Genomic DNA, 8,327 nt, shown 5'->3' on the forward strand with positions numbered 1-8,327 from the left:
CATTCCTCTGGTTTACTAATGTATATGAGAGGAGAACAGAAGCAAACCTGCCTTTAGGCCTGTATCTGATACCAAATTTCCAGTCAATTTATTTGAGTTGTGAAAGTTTTTGTTGTGTCTTGTTCCAGTGAATCTGGGAAAGAATTGGAAAGAGTTATGCAATTCAGACGGTTGGACCTCCATCCTACCTCCACTCATTTTCTTTGTTCAGACTGTCTCTTTTTGTGAGACACTGGATTCAGTCTCTTGAGTGCAGGCCAGAGCTTGTACTTAAGGTGTTGGTTCTTCATTCCAGCGAGAGAAGAGGTCGATTTCCACCCCACCCCCCCCGGGTTTTCTAGAGCTAAGAATACTGAAGAGATGAACCAAAAAATCTTGTTTTTGAATGGTGGTTATCAAGATACTCATCCCTACTTTTTCTGATTCAGATTCAATTTTGCATCTGATTGCAGGGTGTATTTTTTTTTGTCAGACAGAAAATCATCAGAGTTTTTTCAGTACTGTATATATTTTTGTGATTCCTTTTGCCTTGCCAGATGTGCCAAAGCACCTAACCAGTCCTTCAGAGAAGTTGTGATAAGTACCACTCCTTACGTGATTATGAAAAGCAATGTAGTAATGTACTTTAACTACTTTTTGAGGTCTGTTCTTTGTGTTTCCCATTGAGAATTTACAACTTCCATTGAAATGTATCTCCTTTCAAATGGTGCTTACTGTGGAAGATGTGACTTGTTTGTGTGGTTTGTTGTTTTTGTGGTGGTGGGTTTTTATTTTTGTTTGTTTGATGGTGTTTGTTTGTTTTGCTGTGTGTGAGATTTTTGAAATTGAAGTCTTTTATCTGGGAGCTTTTCTGTCCTTACCCAGATAGTAAGTAATTTCTAGTGCTGAAGAGCCTAGTAGCTCCTCCAGTAGTAACTAACATCTTGTGACAGCCTGTATTGAAAGCTAGCATAGAGTAATGTGCCAAGAATTGATTTCATGCAGAAAAGAGAAATAGTCTATAAGATTAACTAGACTTCTAGGAACAGTAGACCTGACAGCATTACTAATATTGTGAGGGAAGACCCTTTTCACCCTATTTTTTCTTTGGTGGCAATTAGTTTGCCACAGGACTAGATAGTAAAAGTCAACATTAAAGCAATGATAAAGTCACTCAGGAGTCATTCCTGGAACTTAGGAGGTCAACAGCAAATTTTGGTAGACTGCACCTGAGAGGATGGTTCACACAGAAGCAATTCTCTCTACTTAATGCAAAGGGAAAAAAATTCAAGCTGCTGTTCTGCAACAACAAAAAAGGAACCTCGCTTATCACGATTGCTCAAGGAGTAATGAAATTGTTGTATCAGTGTATACAGAATATCTCTCCATGGATTTAGTCCATTTGGAGGAAACTGCCAGTTGGTATGTCTGCGAGAGAACTGTGCTTGCATGTAGCAAGTTGTGAGCTTCTGTTTGGAATTCTTGGTGGAAGACCTATTACTTTGTTTACTAGAGTTATTCTTACTCAACTTACTCATATTTATATTGCTATAAGTCACTTTAAGTCCTTTTGGCAGTGATAAAATATTCATACATCTTGAGCTGTTTTTTGTTCTTCTATCAGAAGGTGATGCACTTTTTTCACACTAATCATTAGGTGAGTCTACAATTTATTTGGGCCTCATGGTGTGAGAGAATGAATTGGGACCTATATCCATTTGAAATTAAACTCCATAGCAGACAGAATGAAAGAATTTTTTTACTCTTCTTGTTTAATGTGTTTTAAGCAAATTCTCAGACCAGGTGCTAGACTATCAGAAAAATTCCCTGCACTGAACTAGCATAGGTTTTCATAGTGGTTTACACAGAAGGCTAAATAAATTTCCGAAATTCTTACTTTCTTCCTTAAAGCACACACTGACTTCTCAGTGTCCAGATATAATTGGTGAATGGAAAGCTTAGTGGTGGGCTTTTATTTCACATCAGTGTACTTATTTGAAATGTCAAAATGACTTTTTTGGCATAAAGTCATGCTTTCACAATCTTGACTTACAAATCAGAATCTGAGAAGCGTTTCTAAGGAATTTTTTAAACAGTGTAGTTAATTTATGCCCATATGGAACAGAGGAACCTTTTTGTCCAGTTTTAATATTTAAAGAAAATTAAATTGGGAAAAACATGGTTGTTTAGATTCTGAGTACCATTAATTTATAACAAATAAGGTTTTTTCTACATGAAGGTGTCTTTAAATCTTTTAATTGATGAGTATACAGTACAATGGAAGGTGTGGTTGTTTTACCAAAAAGTGCATCTGCAATGTCCGGGTTGGCTTTCAAAGTCTTTCTAATGTTGTGTACGTAAAAATCGTACTGTTGATTTCAACAGTTCCTATAATACACTTGAGTAGTCATGTTTGGCATAATTATTATATAGCTCTTATGTGAAACTTTGAAGTAAAATGGCTGAATTTACTATGACTTAAAATGTGCTCAAGTCTTTACACCCATAATTTGGATTTTACAGATGTGTTTCTTACATTATTGTTCCATTATTAGCCACAGTAATTGTTTTCAAAAGTAACTGCTTTAAGTATTTTAAGGTTAGGTAAAGGTTATGTTGTTCTGTCACATTTCATTATTTTATGAAAAATCTTTACCTTATTTCTGAATTTGCTTGTTGTGATTCAATTTTGTTAATTTATTTTTTATGAAGTTAAATAAGTTACCAATTATCCATTGGACCAAATGCAAGTAATTGTATGTCACAAAAGGTTGCTATAATTGTTTTATAAGATGGGATTTTTTTCCCTCTCAGTTATTAGCAAGTGGTAAAGGAAAAAATTGTCTTAAATATTTAATAATTAAGAGTAGTATGCTTACATTTTAAAAATACCATCTGACTCAGGAAAATCTGTCTGTTCATAAAATAGAACGTATAAATATGTTCTGAAAACGGTGAGAATCTTTTATTTTCTGATCGCATGAATCTGTTGTTACTAGGCAGCATGGTATGTTGTGGTGGGGTTTTTTGTTTTTTCCAAACAGATTATTCTAGTTTGTACAGAAAAAATACTGGGGTGTTCGGGCATGCACTTTTTAAACCTCAGAAACTGTTCCACTTTCTCTCGAGATTCTCTTAATGTAAGCCATCTTGTCACTTTAATGTCAATTTTTTTAAGGTCACTCTGGATGCATCAAAGCAGCCACTGCTGTCTGCTTGTACTAATGCTGTTTACATCCAATATCATATTTCGTAGTGTTTCTCATGTGCTGGTTAGTGTTTGTGTGGAACAAGAAGGTAGAAGTAAATATATCTGTTTACGTGTTCGAAGGGTACATTATACACTTCTTGTGTAGAAAGGTGAGAATAATTGTGAGGTTTTGTGTATGTCCTTTCAAACTGAAACAGCAGTTTTCATGAAGTGCAGGATATATTTATATTGCTGCGATAGGTTCCCTTTTTTTATGTTCCTCTTTAAAATGATAGCTTGCTGTTCTACTTGGTTTTTATAGTAACCAAGAATATTCTGTACAAAACCAACTTCTGTCAACACAAAGAACTTTAAACCTAAAACCAGCCGCAGTTACGATGGTTCTTACCCTTCCTGGCACTTTGTATATTCATTTGGCTTTGAAAAATTTGTGTTTTCCTTGAAATTCAGTTCTTCTCTGCTGTTCTTCTGAGTTTATGCCATGAAGAGGGAAACAAGAGGTTGTCCATTAGTCTTCAGCTGGCCTTTGCTGGAAGTTTCTCCGATGTCAGACTTGTAGAAACGTGTCTGAGCTCAGTTATGCCTGGATTTTCATAGCAGCTGCATGGCTGATGCTGTAATAGCTCCTTCAGTCCCTCCTCAGTCCTTCCCAGACTAAAATGGGGATGGTTCAACAGTGCAGTTGTATGTTAGGACTGAAATGTGTAATTGATCTTAGGATAAAGTGTATTGAAATGCAAATGGAGAATGTGAAGGGTTGGTGGCCAGGGTCTTTGTTTGTTTGTTTTCTTTGAACTGCTTTGTAGGAATAGCCCTTCCTTGCTGGATGGTGAACTGAACACACTTCAAATAAGCTCTTGCTGATACCTCCCTGAAAAGAATAAAGGTTTCTGGGTTTTTTATTTTACTGCTGCTCCTCAAAAAGCTGAAGTGGGTGCTTAAAGCACTTGTTCTGTAAAGTGATTGCTTTTTGGCAATCTCATAATTTCAAAACCTTGTGCAAAATTCCCTAATCTGTTTGGCTTGTGAAATGTTACAGTCACGTAGGCATGTCCACTTCTCTTAGCAACTTTACTTATGCATGAGGTGGTTTTATGAGGTTTGCACAGTATAATCATCTGGTCACAGGGGAGTTGACATGTCTTTAATTATTTTGAAGAAAACATGTGAAGGTGTTCTCTAGTAAATAGAGTAAGCTGTATTGTTTGTATTAGAGGTGGTTTTACAAGAATATAAAACTTTATAATCTTCCCTAAAAAAACTCCCATCAATATTTTCAGTAACGTTCTACATGTTGTTCTTGCATGGCTTTGTCAAAAATTTCTGTTTCTCTAGATTACACCAAAAATGGAACTAATCTCAATTTGTTCCTGAAGCCAGCTATTGAGGTGACAGAGCACTCAGTGTAGAGTTAACTACTGCTTTAGATCTGTGAGATTTATGCCTAAAACTGGTCTTTATAATAAAGTAATGAGAGAGAAATTCTGGTTAGAGAGTTACTCAGCTTTTATTGTTGTTTCATGCTTCCTCCTTTTCAAAAGGTTTGTCGTAATTTCTCTCTGCCCTGTAGTTTTGTGCTGCGTGGTATTAATTCTACTTCACTTTCAGTTCATTTCAATTTTACATATCTGTTCCTCAAACAGACCTGTTCCAGGTATGTTAATTTTTAGCAAAATTAACATAATAGCAAAACAGAAAAACTGAGAGGACCCAGCTATGCTGTTGAAAGGGGAATCGGTTCCTACCTCAGTAGTAACTGTTTTCTTTGTAAAAAAATTAAGTTTAGGGACTTATGCGAAACTGAGTACTTTGCACCCATCAGTGTCAAATCTTAGTGTTTTCCTGTTGTGTGTTGAATTACAAAACTGATACTTGTCTCGCATAACTTATGTCTGCAGTTGGTCCTAGAGGGAAAAAATGCTGTATGGAGTATTTTGGTAATTTTCTGGGCAGAGGGTAGATTAGAGGTGACCATGGCATGCTCAAGCTTGTGTTTTGATGGTGTGCTTGCTCAAGCAGTGTGCACACTGCTACTGAAAGAGCCTGTTTCACTTCCCCTGTGTGGACACAGAAGTTCAGATCTGCTCAGCAAAGGATCTGGGAACAGGGACAGAGGTTAGTTGTAGCCACAGTTACTTCCCCCCAGTCCGAGTCATTGATTGCCTGCATGAACCCCCATTCTACTGGAAAAGCAGGTGACAAGCAAGCTTTCCAAGTGGGTTGTGTGTTCAGGATCATTTCCTTCAGTGGAAATTATGTCCTGCAAGACCATAAATTCATTATGGCATGTCAGTATGGAAATTTTTTTCCTTTGCACTGCCAAGCTTTATAAATGGAGTCAGCATTGTCAAAAGTACTATAAATTATTTTGAAGACAAAGATGGCAAAATTAATTTGTCTTTGGCTGCTTCTTGTATCCCATTTTCAGAGCTTCGGAGAATATTTAATAAAGTTCTGGAAAAGATTTTTCATCTTAAACAGCAAAATGCTGAAGCAATTTATAAACTTCCTTGAGCTCTTCTACCTCACATTTTAATTTCAATAAGTAAATGTAATTTTACCTTCACTGTAAGGAAGGTGCAGAAGGTAGAAGAGATAGATTTCAGTCTCTTCTTCTTGTGGGTGGTTTATCTGTTGGCTGGGGAATTTCTGAAGTTCAGCAGCCAGAAGCTTGAGGAGCAGTGCAGTTTCACTGAGGTGCAGACTAGTCTATTTGGTGAATTAACTACTCTGCTTGTTGTAGTTTGTGAACTGCTAGCAGAAAAGCACCCACAGAAATGCTCCCTAATGGCTGTTTGGGTATGTATATGGTTTCCAGCACACAGAATGGTTGAGGGTTGAGTTCGCCTTCTGCAACCGGGAGTTCTTTTCATAGAAAAGAATTGTGATTCTCAGACGGACTGTCGCATACTTCATTGTGAGCAGCGCCAGTCTGATTTTGTTTTGAATATGTCAGTCTTTCTGTCAGCGGTTGGCTTTAGCAGATGGGGATGCAGATTGTATACAAAGCGTTGAGGGAGCATTCTTTCAGGTATAATATGTCAGGGAGTTATTGGCACTTGCAAACTGCCTTATGCACAGGCAAAATAATTTCAGTTTGACTTGCACAGGACAACTGAACTTGAGCATTTCTAAAGTGCTGTCTTGGACACTTTGGCTAGCAAAACTCAAGCCAGAGTAGCAAGTAAAGATAGGCATTACTGGTATATTTTTACTCCAGCTCTGAGTGGATTACTGTTGGAAATGGACAAAAGATCTCAGTCTCTCTCACTGTTTACTTTACAAGGAATCCTGGCTTTAATAGTAAAATGTATGGGGTTAGAAAAAGGCTCCTAACCTTGGTCTTTTTTTTTTTTTTAAGGCTGTTGTGTTTATTCTTGGAGAACAGAAAGAAAATTTTCATCAGACAATATTTTCAAAAACTAAGAATTACCCATTATCTGGACAATCCTTGTATTTTCAGACTTGCTCAAAGCCATTTGGGATAGGAGAGATAGGCAAAGAAGTAGGCAAGACTGACAACTGGATATATATCAATCAGTCTTTGTATTGTCATGGAGAGGCTTTACGTACACAATTCAGAGGATCTTATATTAACTATTTTAAAGTTAAACACTGAGGTAAGCCCTGCTTTTCTTGTTTTTGAAGAGAAAGTAAGTTGTGCATCTGGCGAAAAATTGTTATGCTGTGTGTGTGGTGTTCCTCACATAAACCGGGAATTCTGAATTCGATTGAAGCGTAGATGGTAGAAGTAGCAACTGGCCAGGAAAGCAACAGTGCCATTGGAACAAACAAATGGCTACGAACTGGAAGAAATCATTAATGTCCAGGAAATAAGTGGCTGGTAGAGATATGATAAAATTCAGTTGTTAAGCTGAAATTAAGGTTTTATGTTATTGGTTAATATTATGGGAACTGTAACTATTTAGTACCTGGATGAGGCAACAGATGAGAAAAATGTATGCTGTATGTTTTCCAAAAGGGTTCATCTTAGACAAAGGGCTCTTTTGGACAGATGCATTGACTTTCTGAACAAGAATGTGAGTGTAGATTGTGAGCAGAAATTTCTTTCAGTTTGACACAAAGACCGTGAGCCTTGTTCCTGTTGGCATGCGGGATATGATTTGTCTGTGCAACTTTTATGTTGGAGTAATTACAAGTGAGTTACCTGGGTATTTTGAAAGATTTTTGTACTTGAGCTTCACTGTTTAAATACAAGTCTGTTCATAATGTCGGTAATGCATCATCTATTTGGGGTTTATAATTCCCTTGGTATTTTATGCTACTGGTGTCTTCCATTATAGTGTGCTGCCCTTCCTGAAGGGAAAGGTAAAAGGGAAATATCAGCCACGTATTAATTTTCTAATATGTGGCATACTGTGCAGGAAGCCTGTCTGGTGGTTAAAGCTTAGTCCATTAGTTAAAACACAAGTTAAAACCAAATTAGACTTTCTGGATTGCTTAATGTGATGTTCTCTATGAAGGGACGTGACTCAAAAGCCTGACCTCAGACTGTCAGTAGCAGTGTGAGTGTGCAGTAGCTCCGTTCCTGCTGGCTAATTGTTTGCAGGTGAGTCATTAGGGTAATTTTTATTGTCAGATCTGACTCCTCATCAATTTTGAGTTTGAGTGCTACCAAGGTAGTTTATTTTCCTAGTTTGTGGAGTGCAGTTTCTTTCTGAGTGCTTTATTTGGAGCGTTGTGAGCAATGTGTCTTCCACCTACTACTTTGGAAGAATTCTGAATATTCGAATGTTCCAGATCAGAAAACGGAGTGTCTTCTTGAAATGTTACGTTAGCAGATACAGCAAATCTTCCAGGTTGGTATTAGAGGTATGAGAGGAAAAATTATTGCTATCACATACTTAAGTGTTGGGATCATGCTTGTAGCCTAAAATTAAGTTTCTGTGAATCTCATCTTATGGTATGCATTTGAGAGTATTTTTTCTCACTGTTACTGCTTTCTAGATTGTCCCCTGTCTGCTGGTGTTAAATGGCCGAATCTTTTATAAGGGGTTGTGTTGGAAAGAATGCAAAAATATTTTCCTCTCTGTTTTCAACTACTGAATGTTGCTTGAGGCCAGTTGAAATTTTTTCCTGTTCAATGAAAGCTTATATATTTATAGAAGGCCAGTAT

Source organism: Buceros rhinoceros, unplaced genomic scaffold (assembly GCF_000710305.1).
Source record: "Buceros rhinoceros silvestris isolate BGI_N320 unplaced genomic scaffold, ASM71030v1 scaffold3866, whole genome shotgun sequence".
In the NCBI taxonomy this organism is placed as follows: domain Eukaryota; kingdom Metazoa; phylum Chordata; class Aves; order Bucerotiformes; family Bucerotidae; genus Buceros; species Buceros rhinoceros.